The sequence below is a fragment of the Mirounga angustirostris genome, unplaced genomic scaffold, assembly GCF_029215605.1.
Source record: "Mirounga angustirostris isolate CCGP_5_RB_7025 unplaced genomic scaffold, mMirAng1.0.hap1 SCAF_13, whole genome shotgun sequence".
NCBI classification, from domain to species: Eukaryota; Metazoa; Chordata; class Mammalia; order Carnivora; family Phocidae; genus Mirounga; species Mirounga angustirostris.
In genome coordinates this window covers 23,655,134-23,672,092 of record NW_026991721.1, presented here as the reverse complement: position 1 = coordinate 23,672,092, position 16,959 = coordinate 23,655,134, and the positions used below count along the sequence as shown (strand labels likewise).

Sequence of the window (16,959 nt, the reverse complement as noted above, 5' to 3'; positions counted from 1 at the left end):
ACTCTCACTACTCTTTCCTTCGTCTCTTTATTCCATTCTCTTCAGTAAATGCCTTTTGGGTGCGTCATGTTGCGGGTCAGGACGCTCACAAAAACGGTGTATGTTCGAGATTTCCCGTAGAAGAATCACAATGAAAGAAAAGGACAGATTTGGGAGGTAAGACAGATATGACTTGGTTCTTGGCTCTGTTGAGCGCTTAGACTAGGGGCTAGCTGGAGAACCTGGCCGGTGCCCAACGGTGAGAAGCAAGATGGGGCTGATCCGGGCAGGGGAGCACGCCCAGGAAATGACTGAGCCCAAAGATGGGCCAAGTTACATAGGACACCAGCCATTGGCTGTGCTGGCTGCCCCCTGGGCCCAGGTAGGGACCGTCACCCCACAGGCCCGGTGCAAGGAGCAGCCTCGACCAGCCAGGATCCAGAGGCCACCACCTCCCCCCTGCTGCCACCGTCCTTCTCCACAGACCCAGACACGAGAGACGGAGTTTTCTATTTGCTTGCTTGTTTTACTTAGAGGACAGCCATGACCTCTAAAAACTTGCATCGAACCAAGTTTACAGGCTCAGACTGGAATATGTTGTATCCAGCAGCTGGAGTCCGCGAGGAAAATCAGAGTCGTTACAAGTGAAGGAACATTTCTCTATACTCCCACGTGAAGGGTGGGCAATTTGGGGCCCGGCTATGCGGGATTGGGCCTGCCAGGTCTGGCCCGAGCTGGAAGAGTCTGGAATAGGCTCACAGGGGTTCTAGACACAGGGGTGCTCTGGGGTAAAGCCCTGAGAACCACAGAAGCACTGAGCACAGCTGGTCATGGTTCTCACGCAGGACCCGTGGCTCAGAGCGCTGCGGGGAGCTGGGACCACGTCCCCTGGATCCTGCTTCCTGCTGGCCGTGGGGGGGGTGGGGCCTGGAAGTGAAGCCAGCAAGCTGCCAGCTGGCCTCATGACCCCCCCTTTTTCCCTGTGAACCTCACTCCCCTTGCGTGTTGCTGAGGAAATTTGCGCGCACTTCCCCTGCCTTTGGTGCTGACCGGGGGCTGTTTGCACCTGTTTGCCTGCACCCCCAGACCCGGGGTGGGGGGGAGGAGCAGCAGGACCTGGGGAGGGGGGAGGAGCAGGTGAGCTCCTTCGGAGACGAAGCAAACCCAGGGCGAGGGGCAGAGCCGGGGGCCTGGGGAGGGGAAGAAAGCCATTTACTTAGACGAGATTGTGGGCCCCTCTCCAGTGTAGGGATCCCAGTCCCGGCTGTGTTTACACGTGTGTGTCAGGAACACTTTCGTCCAGAACAATCTGGCAGGGACTGTGCTGTTCTGGCTGGGCAGTCAGTGCGGCTTAGGCCACGATGCTGCAACAGAATACCAGCGACCGGGTGGCTTATGAACAATGGAAATTTCTTTCTCAGAGTCCTAGAGGCCAAAGGCTGAGAGCAGGGTACTGGCAGGGCTGGGTTCCAGGGAGAGCCCTGCTCTGGGTGGCAGACTGCTCTTTTCTTGTTGGGTCCTCACGTGGCAGAGAAGGAGAGAGCTTTCCGGGGCCTCTTCCTTTGGGGCCCTCTTCCCATTCACGAGGGCTCCCCCCAAACCCCACCAGGATGACCAGACACACGCTCCACGACACTCTTCTGTTTCCCAGTGTTGGGAGGGTTCCAGCTGGGAAGGTAGCAGACAAAGCGTCTAGAGATGGAAGAGAAGGCCTCTCTTGTCCTTTGCCACCCCGGCCCCAGCCAGCACTCATTCTGCCCATGAGGTACCCAGGATCTCCAGGACCATGCCCCCACCCATGCTCCCTCCCGCCGCTTCTGTGCAGATCCTTCTCTGGCTCCATCCTACCCCATGGACACTCCCCATTCTGTGTTCCTTGTCCCTGTGGGCCTCCTAATCTACTACATTTGAATTAATGAATACAAAAAGCTGTCTTGATGATGGGAAAAACTTCTGGGGGAACATTTACATTTTAGCGAAGGTTTCATTCCTTTGAGGGTGAGCTAGTGCGGTGGTGTGTCAGGAACCTCAGCAGCCCCCCTTTGAGGGTGTTTACTTTTGCCTGGGGAAGTGGGTAGGGAAGCTTTGTCCCACTTTGACAGATGAGTATACTGAGGTTCAAAGAGTTCATACACCCAGTAATGCCTTCCTATTTAGATTGTGCCAGGATACATGCCCCTAAAATCAGGAATATGAACACCATCCCATGTATCAAGCATTTAGCACAGGGCGCCTGGGTGGCTCAGTTGGTTAAGCATCTGCTTTCAGCTCAGGTCGTGATCTCAGGGTCCTGGGATTGAGCCCCGTGTTGGGCTCCCTGCTCAGTGGGAAGTCTGCTTCTCCCTCTCTCTCTGACCCTCTCCCCCAACGCATGCACTTGCTCTTTCTCTCAAATAAACAAAATCTTAAAAAAAAAAAAAGCATTTAGCACAATGAATATTGGTCATCTGCCCGCCCCCTTCCTTTCCCCTAGCCTCAAGCTGGAGGAGAAGTTTAGGGAAAGTAAGGAAGGACAGTTGAAGCAGGACATTAAGGAGGAGGACTTGCAATTGAATATGGAGGAGAAAGTTAAAAAGAAGGTTATTTGCACAAATATATTGCACATTCACCCAATCACAATTTAGAATTTGCCAAACCTAACCCATTTGCAGTAAGTCCATTTACGGACGTCTGGAAACCCCACTGAGAAATCTATTTCTGATCTCCTTTTGAAGATTTATTTAATTCCCAGGGAGCATGGCCCAGTGGCAAGATATTTCCAAGAAAAGGGAGGGGAACCTAATTCTCTATTTGGTTTAATTTTGTTCTGGAACACTTGTGAAGGCTCAAATCCAAGGGGAGAAAAAAAATACCCTCCTACTTCAGCAGCACAGCAAGGGCAAGAGACAGAGGGAAAATTCCTCCTTAAAAAGGGGCAAGTGCAAGCTTGCCTTTATTTGCACCATTTTACAAGCGTAGAATTTGCTTGAACTTGGAAGGAAATAGGACTGCCAAGGGCAGGTGGAAAAGATGGAACTGAATGAATGTTTCAGTCCTGTACAGGTTTGAGAAGGAGTGTACTTTAATAGGAAGAGGGATGGATGGATGGATGGATGGATGGATGGATGGATGGATGAATGAATAGGTGGGTGGTTAGGTAAGTAGGTGGATAGATGAAGCAGGGGGTATGTATGTGTGGACAAGGATGAATGGGTAGATAGGTAGGTACATGGATGGGCAGACAGATGGGTGGATGGATGAGTGGATGGGAAGAAATGAATAGAGGGACAGATGGATAGATGGATGGACAGATGGATGGATGGATGGACAGATGGATAGATGGATGGATGGATGGATGGATGGATGGATGGATGGATGGAAGGTTAGGTGAATGGATGGGTAGATGGATGATAAACAGGAAGAAAGGGGAACTCGGTGGCTAGCTAACCCCTGTTCCTATTTGAGTTTTGTTTAGCCTGTTACAGTGTTTTGAAAACACTTGAATTAGTTGTTCTCATTTAAAGCACAGGAAATTTTACCTAAAATTCTGGATTTCTGCCTTCTCAAAAATTGGAATCTCTGGCAAAACCAAGCACTCATTCCTTCATGGCAACAATAGCCTGGAACTGGGTAATGACTGTCCGCTTTGGATGGGATGTGCATGCTTTAGTCCTCCAGAGTCCCCACCGCTCCACACGGGCTCTGACACCTGCCAACTCGTACACATCAGCCACCTGCCCAGGGGGCATTTGTTAAGTCATGAAAGGCCAACTCAGTACGTATAGCCCTTTCAGTAAGGAGGCACGTAATACGTATACTATTCAGTGACTCTGCCCTGGGCCCGGAGAAGACTGTCTCCATGTCCGTTCTCACGACTTCCACTGACGTAATCAATCTTAGAGGGTGGAGATGGGGGTTCCTCTCCGGGCTCCGTAAGACCTAGGTCCTCGCCCCTCTGCACACCCATTCAGTGCTGCAGCACCCCCTTACATGGAGCTTGGCTCTCCATGCTTTCGGTTACCCGTGGCCAACCACGGTGAGGAAGCAGACGATCCTCCTTCCGATGTAGCGTCAGGCGGTCCGTGGTGGCCTGAAGCTATGTCTCAGCGCCTTGTCCTGCTCTCACTTCATCTCATCACGCAGGCATCTTATCGTCCACGTCATCCCTGGAAGAAGAAGGATGAGTGCGGTGCAGTCAGGTATTCAGAGAGCGTGACCAGACCCACGTAACCTTTACTAGAGGGCATTGTTAGAATTGTTCTATTTTATTAGTAGTCATTGTTGTCCATCTCGTACTGTGCCTGATCTGTAAATTGCACCGTATCAGAGTGTGTGTGTCTAGTGTATGTAGGGCGCGGCACTAGCCGCTGGGGGTCTTGGAACATACCCTCTGTGGATAAGGGAAACAACTGTTCGGAGATCTAACCTCTTAGCAAGGCCACTTAATGCATTTCGGGATCCGAATTCCCACATACCTATTCAGCCTTGCACATAAACTCTATACCCCACTGCAAACTGGAATATTGCAACTGGCTTTCCCGCTAGGCAGGGCATGAACCAACAGTTCTTTGACTTTGCTCGTGCAATTTCCCCTGTCAGGAATGCGACCCCTCCCCCCCCCAACCCTTGGTCTGTCTGGTGAACTCTTCATCCTGGAGGCCTCAGCTCAGGTGTGGCCTCCTCCTTGAAGCCTTCTCTGACCACCCTTTCCAGAAGAATGAGATGCTTCCTTCTCTCTACCCGCATCACTCGGACAATTGTACAAACTCAGCCCTGCGTGGCAGTCTCTTCCAGCAACCACTCCGCTTCGCCTGGACCCTCAGGGCTGAGCACGGTTCCTGGCAGGTGGTCGGTGTCCATACACACTTGCTGAATGAGTCATTAGCTCTGCTGTCCTCACCTGGTCATTGAGATGTTTTCCTGAAATGTTTTATTGCAGTGGGCACTCAGGCTGTGGGCCGCAGAGAGCACCATGAACAGATCAAAATAGAAATGGAGCCCCTTGGTTGTGCAGTACACAGCAGGTGAACCTGCCCACAGCCCATCCTGGCAGTCAAACCCCAAGAACAGAGTTAGCCCCCTCACGTTCAATCGGGATGGACTCCATCTTATTTGCTACCTATGTGACTAAGCTCTCTGTGGCTCTCTGTGGCTCAGTACCATCATCCATAAGAGAGGGATGGAGTCCCTGATTGCTAGGGGGTAGAAGAATTATACTGAACAGTCTTTGACATCATCATCATCATCACCACCACTGCCACTTAGCAGTTCAGGATTACTTCTGTCCTAGACTCCAAAGACTCATTTGGCTCATATCCTACAGACCCTGGAGATCTGGATAAGATTGGGCTGGATGCCCCCTCTCCTGTTTCAACATCTCATGGAAGTTCAAAGACTCCCCCTAGGATTTCTCAGATTCCTGGGAGTTAGATTCTCAAGATAATTGCTTCTGTTTATGCCTACTGTGGTCCATATCACTTTAAATCTGATGTGAACTTCCTCCCTTAACCTACCGTGAGTGTGCATGCATGTGTTTGTGCACGCACACACGCACGCACACCACCCGCAGACACACAATTCTTCCTAAGCATCTGTGGGTATAGGAGAGTTTTCCCCATCACGGTGAGGTGGAGGGGAGACATGGAGGAGAGTTTTGACCACAGACAGCATGCTAACAACTGCAAATTCAACCTTATGCTTCCCAGGGCTGGAGCGGTCCTGCAGCTACCCGACCGGCAAGACCTGTCTCCTTCACTCTTCCCTGATCTCCAGCCCCACACTTCCTCATGGGCACCTATCCACCTGCTCCCTTCTGAAACAAAGGGACAGTTGCTCTCCTGGCCTCACTCAGAGCAGTTGAGCTTTGTCCTCTGTCTTTGGTTCTTGCCAACACCCATGCTCCAGGGATGTTGCCGTCAACTCGCATATGATTCATTCCCAAGAGGAATTCTGGGACCAGCTTCTCAGGCACTGTGATTCTCACCTCTGTTCCCCTTGAGCAGGGCAGCTTCCCAGGCCTGCCGCCAGTCTAGTTACGCAGAACCTATACTCAGAAGGGCCAGGCTTGGGGTTTCAAGCTATTTAGTCTCTGTCTTGAACTTTGTAGTGATTTTATATTGGCATTTGTGTTTTATAAGTGAAGGCCCATTGGTCTTCCCTTCTGTGAGGCTTGCAGCCTCGTAGCCCCCGCTCCTTCCACCTCCTTGCCCTCCCGGGAAGGTTCTCATCTGCTTGCCCCCTACCCACCTCCCGGGACCCTGGACCTGCCTGGCCTCCTCCTCCCCACTGCTGCCCCATGACCAATGCCCCCTTTGCCTTGGGGTGGTGACCAGGTTGTATACAGGAGGTCCACATTTACATTAATGAATTCACTGAAGATATAAAAGAACCTGGCACAAAGATGGTCCATAAAAGTTCTTGTTTTATGCTTCCAGGCCAAAGACCTTTCTGGAACACAGCCCCATGTGTGGACCTCTCCAGGCTTCTTGGCTTCCAGTTCTCCTACTTGTGAGTGGCTCCTCCATTTCACCCTGGACCTTGATAACAGGGTCCTTCCTCCTAGTTACATTTGGGTACTGCTGTCTCCTATCATTTCGGCATCATGTAATCCAGAGGCTTTCACTCGAATCAAAGTCCTATCTGTTATTCTCCGTTATCCTCATTCTTCTATTAATGCATTCAGTGCCAAGCTCTGTCTTCTTCCTCAGAGGCCCACTCTTCCTCAGTCTTTTGGTTCTCGCCTTAGCTCCTGATAACCTCTGAGGTGGTATCTGTAAGCTCTTTTCAGCTCTGATGCCAAGGGTGAAGCTTGCCAAACTATTCTCCCTGCCCCAGCCCATCCCACCTGCCTTCTGACTCCTCCTAAAGCCGAGGCCATGTCCCTCCCATTCTCAATTCAGCCCCCCTTCCTAGGAGTGGGGCCCACAGTTAGTGGTCGGCACTGATGAGGTGGTCCAGACTCAGGGACCTCCACGTCACCACCCCTCGCATAAGATCCTGGTTTATTTGATCCCTGAGCCCATATTCTTGGAAGCAAACTCTCCCAGTGAGGGAGTCTGACTAGTCACCCTTGTCACTGCTGGACCCAAGACCACCTTATACTTTCATGAACAGTGTGTGGACTGGCCGTCCTTAGGCAAAGACCACTGATCTTCTACAACCAAGGAGATAGGGTTCAAGGTGCCATGGGGACAACCTGGGGGAAGGGAATCCCTAGAGAGGAGGTTAGGGCATGGCAGGCTTTCTGAAACTGTGGCTATGCAGGGCCCCCAGCCATCCAAAAAACTGGATTCCTTAGCATTTAATATGTATTGATTAATGGGTAGAAAATACTAAGTTGATTGCCTATAACTAACTCATACAGAGTCTCAAAAATTAAATAAAAGGGAAGCAGACATGAGAGACAAAAAGCAATTTCCTCCAAAAATTCAATTTGTTGTGTTCTCTGTGTCTGATTTTCTTTGGGTTGCCCCCGATTTCCTTAGGACCTCCAAAACCCCCAGACTCCTCTTGCGTCTAGAGCCAAGGCAGGACGTGGGCCATTTCTCCAGCCCAGGCTCTGCCAAGAACAGTGAGGTTGGCTCAGCAGTGAGGTCTTCCCAGGACACATTTCCCACTGTCAGGGTGTGAAAGATGATCAGCCATTAGATTAATTCCTCATAAAATATCACTTAGGCCAGAGCAGGTTAGCTAAATATATGGTCTTAAGAATTACACAGAGCTTCTCTTTTGGCTCTAACAAAGAATAAAAAGGCGGGGCAACAGGGGTATAATGGTGCAGAGAACTGCGGGGCTGCCCCCAGGCTGGCCGCCAAGTTACTTGAGGTCAGCATCATTGGACTGAGAGGACTGAGGTTTCCCTCCCCTACCAGACTCCCCCTCCACCCACTAACACTGCAGGTGCCTTCCAGCTTAGGTGGACGTCAGTGGAAATCTAGAGATTGCTGCCCTCCTGCCCTAGGGACAAAACCCAGCCTCCAATCTCTGTAGACTTTAGTGAAAGATGCCAGGAATGTGGAGTACAGAGAAATGAGGAGTATGATGAAACTGCTTTGTTAGAGGTACAGCAATGATAATATGCAGATTTTTGTTTAATCACCAAAAGAAGCCTGACATCCACTATTCTCCCCCATGTGGCCTCTGCTCTAGCTGTGCTGGTTTCTGCAGTATTCTCTGAACACAGATGACATGCCCCTACCTCAGGACCTTTGCACTGGCTATTTCCCCTGCCTAGAATACTTTCCTCTAGATAACAGCATGGCTTGCTCCTTCACTTCCTTTGGGTCTTTATAAATGTCACCTCCTCCATGAGGTTCTTCCTGCTTGCCTTATCAGAAGTTTCAGCAACTCTTTCTCCCTGCTTTATTTTAAGCTCCTTAACCCTGATGATTATTTTCACTTGATATACTTTATTATTTAACTTGCTTTTCTGTTTCCCCTGTTAGATGTTAAGTTTCATGAGGCCAGGGATTTTTTTTTTTTTCATTCACTACTATATCCCCAGCAATCAGAATAGTGCCTGGAATATAGTAGGTGCTCAAGAAATGTTTGTTGAATTAATGAGTGCATTGGAACGAGCCCATTGGAATTATATCTGGGTTCAGATGTGTGTTTGGTCACTTAGAAACAGTGACACCCTGATACATTGTTTTACCTCTCTGAGTCTCCTTATCTGTAAACTGGGTGTAACACCTAGTCTATAGATAGGGTTCTTGGGAAGGGCCAATGAGATCATGCATGTTAAGGGCTGAGCTCAGTGTCTGGCTCGGAGTAAAAAATACATAACTGGCAGCTATCTAGTTACTGTAAGAACAGTAAGTTGTTGATACTACTGAGAAGATTGAGAACAATTTAACAGAAACAGAAATAAAAATAGATGCCTCCAAATCTGCCTGGATTGGGGATGGCAGGCAAAACAAACCTCAAATGCAAAGAGGTCTGGGTATGCAAGTCTGTGTGTGTGTATGCACACATGGGTCCCATTCTTACAGAAATTCGGTTTCATGAGTTTTAATCCTCATCACAATTATTCCAGGCTCTCTCCTTGGACGGCCGTGCACACACAAGTATCGCAAACATCACACACGTGCACACATGCGCACAAGCATGCATATTCACACATGAGTACGTCCCTCTACCCCACCCCATCTGCACCCCCACGGGAGGGGCTCTGGAGTAGGGCAGCTACACACTATTTGTAGCTCGGAAGGCTTGGGAGAGAAATCACACCCTCACAGCCTTTGTTACACTCAAGTTCCCTCCTAGATACCGTCCAGGACCTAAGCATGGCTCTCTGTCCCTCCTCCTTCACCTTCTTCACACCTCTGACTGAGCCTTCTGAGTGTTCTAGAAGGGACTCACTCCTTCCAGGCACAGAACCCCTCTAGTGATCTGGCTGCAAAGGGGAGTGAGCGCAGTGGGGAAGCATATGCCCATCCTGGCCTCAGGCATCATGGACAGAAGACACACATTGAGCAGGAGAATCATCATGGAGCCAGAATTTAAAAAGACAAAGACTTTCTGAAGAACTTCCCCATCGGGGCAAAGCACTCCAAGGTCCAGAGCAGCAAGCAGCTTTCAGGGCAGAGCAGCACCCACCAAGAACAGCTGGTGGAGTTGCACAGCCCCCAGCTTTCCACCCCAACCCATCCTGCCCTCCCTGCCAGAGTGAAAACAGTGTCCTGGTGAAAGCACCAGCTTCGGACTCAGGCAACCTGGGAATCAGAATCTCAGCTCCAACCCTTGCTAACCGTGAGAATGTCAGCAAGGTATTTAGCCTCTCTGAATGATGGTTTCATCATCTGTCAAATGATCTGAACAATACTCCCTTATAGTATTGTTGGGAGAATTTAAGTCAGAGCTGCCGAGTATTACGGCTCAGGTTGTGCACTGCACAAATCCTAGGGGTCACGATTGATAGAAGCTACAAAGTCAGTGACAGCCCTTGGATTGGGCAGGGCACAAATGTAATAATACAGGTGTGAAATAATGTGTTAAAAGCTCCTCACACAGGTGTGAAATAATATGTTAAAAGCCTGGCACCTGGTAAGTGCTCAATAAGTGGTGGCCGAAACATGGGTTTATTAATTATAACTTTAATTAATCCAGGACACCCACAGAGCCTCTGACTGACATCATAGTTTCAGAGTAGGAAGTCGTAGACAACTTCAGTGGTGATGGGGATATGATGTCCTAGGGAATCTATTTTCATTGTTCTTTGGAGCCCAGAATTCAAGAAGTTGGTCATGGCTCTCTGCTTACCGGACATTTTCTTGGTGAGCGATCTGCTATCTTGCAGCACTGGGATGCGTGTACTCTTGGACTCTTTTGGTCTTAATGAGGTAAGGTTTGATTTAAGCGGGGTGTCATTGCCCTTCCCCATTAAAATAATGTGCTTTCTTTCTTAAGCTAAAACATAATGCACAATGTCCAGTTAAACAGGTGACCTCTAAAAAAGAGCCTCTTCTAAAAGAAGATCTCCAGCCTCTGCGCTCATAATCCAGAACCACCCCTTCTCCACCCTGGCAGATGGGGGATTTCGTTTCTGGTGAGGTCGACCTGTAGACATGAGGAACAGCCAAGAGTGGTGGAAGACGTCTATTTTTTTTTTTTAAGATTTTATTTATTTATTTGACAGAGAGAGACACAGCGAGAGAGGGAACACAAGCAGGGGGAGTGGGAGAGGGAGAAGCAGGCTTCCCACCGAGCAGGGAGCCCGATGCGGGGCTTGATCCCAGGACCCTGGGACCATGACCTGAGCCGAAGGCAGACGCTTAACGACTGAGCCACCCAGGCACCCCGAAGACGTCTATTAAAACAGAGGATTTGCAGGGCCACCTGGATGGTTCAGTCCATCTGCCTTTGGGCCAGGTCATGATCTCAGGGTCCTGGGATCGAGCCCCTCATCGGGCTCCTGGCTCAGTGGGGAGTCTGCTTCTTCTTCTCCCTCTGTGATCTCTCTCACTATCTCTCTCAAATAAATAAAATCTTTAAAAAAATAAATAAAACAGAGGATTTGCTTTCTGAAGTGCTGTACCATCAAACATGCTGCCCCTACCTGGCTGTCAGACCTAGCCCACCCCCATCTAGACAGGAGCTTTGGGGGTTCTATTCAGCCCAGAAGACTGGCTTTAAAATATGAGCAACTAGGAGTCCCCATTGAGACAGCCAGGTCCTAGCCAGTGTGCTTACGGTGAAACCCAGCAGCCGGCCAGTCACATTGACAATCCACAGTTTCGAGCTTCTCTCCTAGATGTCCGTCTGACCCTGAGGGACATGTTTCAACATGGAAGACAGAGACTAAAACAACAATCTAAAAGAAATAAGGAAAGAAAGGGAGGACAGGAGAAAGAGTGAACCAGAGAGAAGGGAGGGAGGAAGCCAGGGAGGAAGAAGGAAAGAGGAAGGAAGGAAGGAAGGAAGGAAGGAAGGAAGGAAGGAAGGAAGGAAGGAAGGAAGGAAGGAAGGAAGGGAAGAAAGAAAGAAAATTAACTCAGAGACAATTCAAACCAGGAAGCAAAATAACACTTGCCCCAAATTTCAATTAGTAGCCATAATAAGAGAAGATATCGCAACTGCAAAACAAGAATGAGAGCTTGTAAAAAGAGAACACCTAGACATTAAAAACTGAGAGCAGAAAGAAAAACACAGTGGGCAGATGAGAAGATATGGTTGATAGAGAAGATAGAGAAACACAGACATAAGAACAGAGCTGGGAAATGAGAGATAATGATACGATCTGCCTGGAGATCCAAAGTCCAAATAATTAAGAGAGAAAAATGGAGGGGAGGAAACATCAAAGAAGTAATAGAAGAACATTTTCCAGAACTGAAGGGAGATTGAAGGAGCCTTTAAACAGCCCAGCATAACGAAGGAGTTCTCACATCAAAGCCTGTCATCCCCCAGACCAGAAGTAAGATCATAAAAGCTGTCAAGGAGAAATAGAGATCAGAATGGCATTTAACTAGAAGACTACAGAACAATGCTTTTAAAATTCGGGAGGAAAATTATTTCCAACTTGAATTCTCTGGCCCACCAAACTATCAGTCAGGAGTGAGTGTAGAATAGGGACATTTTCAGAAATTCAGAGTCTTAACATTTTTACCTCCTGTGTACCTTCACAAAGAAGTTACTGAAGGATGGGCTCCATCAAAATGAGGGAGTAATGTGAGAAAACAGGATGGAATCAGAAGGTCATCCAACACAGGGCAGGGGAGAAGGAATTTTCGGAAGGCTGGAAAAGGGAAGACCAGGAAAACAGCTGTATGAGGAAAACCAGTACAGAGTAGGGCAGGAAAAGAGAGGTGTCCAGGCAGACTGTCTCTAGGGGTATAAAAATGAAAGTGATAGACTAACCTGACATATTTGAGTGTGTAGAGGGACATTCTATAGTCTAATAGAAGATTTCAACAGATATTTGAAGAACACCAATTTTTTAAGAAAAGCAATGAAGTACAAGAAAAATAAAACATTCCTCAATTACTTCCTATAAAGCTAATAAAATGTTCTCTTCATAATACCTCTTGGAAAATTATGCCACTTTTCAGACAACATTCTATTTTTGCTGTTGGGATAACATATTTTCACCCAGAAGCACACTAAATATAAATGCTTTAGGAAGTGAGTATAATCTTAGGGAATGACACACTTGCCAGTTGATTCAAGTTTCCAGTCAGAAACCAGCATACCGGACAAATTTGAGATACTTGCCATGTTTAGATGAGCCCCAAATGTTCTGTTATTCAAGGAACACCGAACCAGACAGACCTTCTACAGCACTTCCGTCTGTTGGATGTGCGTGCTGTTTCTATGTGATTTGTTTCTATGTCATTTTCAGCCTTTACTTAACTCCAAAAGCATCTACCATACTCCAACTTCAAGTGTAGCCTGAGTGAAAGAGAACCATGAACCCAAAAGTGTTGGTGAAGACAATGGTCCAGCAAGAACATGCTTTCCAGAGAATGATGCTCTCCTCCACCTGCCAAGACCTCTTCCTCATTCGGCCAATGAAATAAGCCTTTGTTACATCACCTTATGTATATAAAGGGTTTATTTACTTTCAACTTACTGTGTATTATTTATTTAAACTTGTTTTTATTATTCAGTGATATATTTTTCTCTCTGTGAAAATCATTTGGATGTCTTTCGTTGGGTTAGGATACAGCCATGTTTTCCCCATTAAAATCAAGGCAACTATTTTTTCCACTTAACAGCTTTTCACTTGGTGGCAGGTCAAATTAAAGTCTTCAAAAGGTGTTTAGGGGCTGCCTGACTGGCTCAGTCAGTGGAGCGTGCAACTCTTGATCTCAGGGTTGTGTGTTTGAGCCCAACGTTGGGTGTAGAGTTTCCTTTAAAAATCTTTAGAGGTGCCTGGGTGGCTCAGTCAGTTAAGTATCTGACTCTTGATTTCGGCTCAGGTCATGATCTCAGGATCCTGGGATCGAGCCCCCCATCGGGTTCCCCACTCAGCAGGGTGTCTGCTTGTCTCCCTCTCTCCCTCTCCCTCTGCCCCGACCCCCACTTGCACGCACTCGAGCTCTCTTTCTCTCAAATAAATAAATCTTTAAAAAAATAAAAATAAAAATCTTTAAAAAAATAAAAGGTGTTCAGGAAAGGAGATGTAAATACACAACTTGGCTTGACAGTGGACAATATTTATATGATCCTAATCATGAAAACAACAATATGAATTTAATAAAAGAGGTGATTTAAGCCATATAGGGTGTATGAGAGGAGAATTGTATGTGAGGGTGCCCTATCGAGGGTGAGTCTTCATCTTCCTTATTAGGGAGTCAACATATGATATATAAATCTGAAAAATCAAGAATAGCAATATAAACAAGTTATTTAGAAAAATGGAAGTAAATATGAGGAGAAGCACTTAAAAGGGTTACAAGTGGTTGCATCTGTAAGTGAGGACTGGGGTGACGAGGTGGCAGGGACTGTTTTTTATAAGCTTCATGAGACTGACTTTTGAAAGTAATGACTTTGATAAAAATTAAAATCATGTTTAAAAACTAATAAATATTCATTAGAAAAAGTTTAGAAAATACACATATGAAAAGAGAATAAAATAAAAGCCATTCATAGCATCTCAACCCGGAGGCCACAGATGAAACATTGGCACGTTAGTTTTGAGTCTTTCCACTATACATAAATATACGCACAGTTTTTTAAAATGTGAGATCATATTGTTAATATTATTTGCAATGTGCCTTTTTCCCCTAAAAGTAACTGTGGGGAACTTTTCCATATCAATATTCATCCACTACATCATTTTAATGGCTGAATATTCCCCATCATATGGATAATACTATAATTTATTTAATTCAACCCAACATTAACCATTAATTATTCAATCAGCCTAATTCTCTCAGCAAACAAATGCAACTTTAGGTACTTTGGGAACGATAGCCAAAAAGAATTTTCTCTACTCTGGATTCAATTGTTGTCATCAATCATTTCTATTTCGCTTTACCAGCAAAAGAGTGAGATATTTCACTTGCTCTCCCCTGACAATCCACAGTTTTGTTTTTTAATTCCATCTCCCATTAAAAGTGTAAATGGAATGCATGTGTGGAGATGGCCATTCTTGCCTGCCAGGGTCATTTTTCAACTTCAGGTAACAGCACCTCCATTTCCCTAGGTGGAAGCCCCTCCCCCCTCCTCCCGCATTGCTCCGCCCATGTGGTTTGGGTCAAACTGACCGCACCACCAGGTCCGGCCTCCTTCATCTCTCTGGCCTCCGTGAATGGTTCAGAGATGGATGTGTGCACAGAACTGAAGCAAGCCCAGAACTTGTACTGGGAACCTTAGGGAAGAGGAATTCTCTCTCTTTTCCCTGGGATCGCGGAGCTGATAAAAGTTTAAGTCTAGAGTGGCTGACTCTTGCCATTACAAAGGAAGGGCGGCGCCTGGGGATAAAGCCAAAGAGGAAGAAGGATCAGCCAAAGGATGTAAAAAGCCAGATTCCTGGTAACACTTTCTGAGCACCTGGTTCCAGACGTGCCTGACGTTCTTGCAAAACAAGTTGTATGAATGAACACATTTCCATTTTTTCTTAATCTCTTTTGGTTGGGGCTAGCATATACTCCAAGTCAAATCATTGAAACAGGACAGAAAACGAGAAAGTGAAAATTTAAAATTTCTCTCCTTAAGCCCTCCTGCCAATTCTCAGTCCACCCCCGCCGGGGCAGTCACGCTGCCTACAGCGTCTTACCTCTGCTTCCAAAATGAGTCTGTGCATTCACAAACAGGCTAGTAGTCATAAATACCTAAACAGGGTCACACTATCCACCTTATCCTGCCACTTGTATCTTCTACTTTACCCTGAAGGGAAGATTACCTCTCCTTACCACATCTAGACATTTTGTTCATTTTTCCTAAGCCCTATACAGACGCCTCCTATTCTAACCAGTCCTGCACTGATGGCCATTGAGGTTCACCCCGTTTTCTACCACTAAAAACCAGCTGTGATGAGCATCCTTCTTATAGAATTACATGAGGCAAATCCAGAAAGCTGATGAAGCTAATGTTTCTGGGCCCTCGTCACCCAGGCCCCTTCTGGGATCAGCTTAGTGAGAGGTATATAAGTAGTCGCTAGTTGTACAGTGTAGGAACAGCTTCCAGAAATGCTCCTCCTACCCCCTGTGCCAACTAACAAGGTCAAGATACAAAGGTTCAGGGCCATCAGTCATAACTCAGTAAAAACAGGCCTGGGGACAACAGGATGGAATTTTGGAGCGTGGAAGAGAAATGGTCCAAAATGTACAGAGCCGGGGGCTAGTCTGCAGAAGGTTCTTCCAATCATCACAGGTAGGAAAAGGGCTTTGTTTCTCACCCAAATCTGTCAGAAACATACTTGATAATGCAGCATATATATACCACTATAAATGTACCATATGCTTTTCTCTTTTTTGATGGGCATCATGAAGAATAGAACTTATCAAAATTTCTGTCTTTGTAGAGCACCGATGTGTAGAAGTACCACAAACAGTGGGTATGTCTATGTGAAATGGGATGTTTTATGCATCAAAGCTATCAATAATGAAAAAACAAATTTCGATTTACTATGCTATAGGAAAGAGTGAATTGTCTTCCTATTCTAAAATACTTCAAAATTGTCATCCTATGTAGAGGAAGTGATCAAAGCCTAAAAGAAATGTGGGGGGAAAAGGCATGATCAGGGTGCATCAGGCAGTAGATTAATAGAAATATGATGTTAGTTTTCTGAATTTTGCGATGCTTATGGTATTTGTCAGCTTTTAATAATTTGTTATTTTTGTAATTTCCCTTCTCGTTGTAAATAAATATTCACTATTGTGCCTGACTTGTATTTATAATTTTTTAAAGAGGCTCTCAAAAATTGCATGCACTTCAGGCCCTAAAACACTTGGATCTGCCCCCGCAAAATGGCTGACCTGCAGGATCCGGAGGCAGACCGCCCAGCTTCACGTCTCGGCCGGGCCATGGCTATCGACTGAATGTTCAGGGCCCCCAGATCCGTATGTTGAAACCTAATCTCCAATGTGATCGTATTCGGAGGTGGGGCCGTTCGGAGGTGATTAGGTCGTGAGGATGACGTTCTCATGGATAAGATCAGTGGCCTTATAAAAGAGACCCCAGAAAGCTCCTTGCCCTTTCCACCATGTGCAGACAACAGCAAAAAGACAGCCATCAGTACTCGGCCATGCTGGCAACTTGGGATTGGGCTTCCAGCTTCTAGAGCTGTGAGAAATAAAATTGTGTTGTTAATATTGTCTATGGTATTCTGTGATAACTGCCCAGACAGACTCAGAAAGCCACCTACCAACGCTGGGACCCTGGGCACGTTACTCCACTTTTCTGTGCCTCAGTTTCCTTATTTGTGAAATGGGGATAACACAGGGTTGTTGTGAGGATGGAATAAATTAACACATTTATAGGACCTGGGAATCAGTAAAAATCCATATCATCTATGTTTATTCCTTATGTACTTGTGCAGATACCTCAGCAAGATAGGTT

General features: G+C 46.7%; 1 long non-coding RNA gene across 2 annotated transcripts in view; it reads left to right on the top strand.

The window, feature by feature from the left end:
* LOC135362333 (uncharacterized) overlaps window positions 1–16,520 on the top strand; it is a 42,824-nt gene extending 26,304 nt beyond the window's left edge. Inside the window, exons 11-14 of one of the 2 annotated variants that reach the window (XR_010406893.1) lie at window positions 46–156; window positions 6,393–6,465; window positions 9,212–9,725; window positions 12,794–16,520. This is a non-coding gene — a long non-coding RNA (uncharacterized LOC135362333). The remainder of the gene's footprint in view (window positions 1–45; window positions 157–6,392; window positions 6,466–9,211; window positions 9,726–12,793) is intronic. The other variant, XR_010406892.1, reaches the window with a different exon arrangement.
* The last annotated feature ends 439 nt before the right edge of the window (window positions 16,521–16,959 follow it).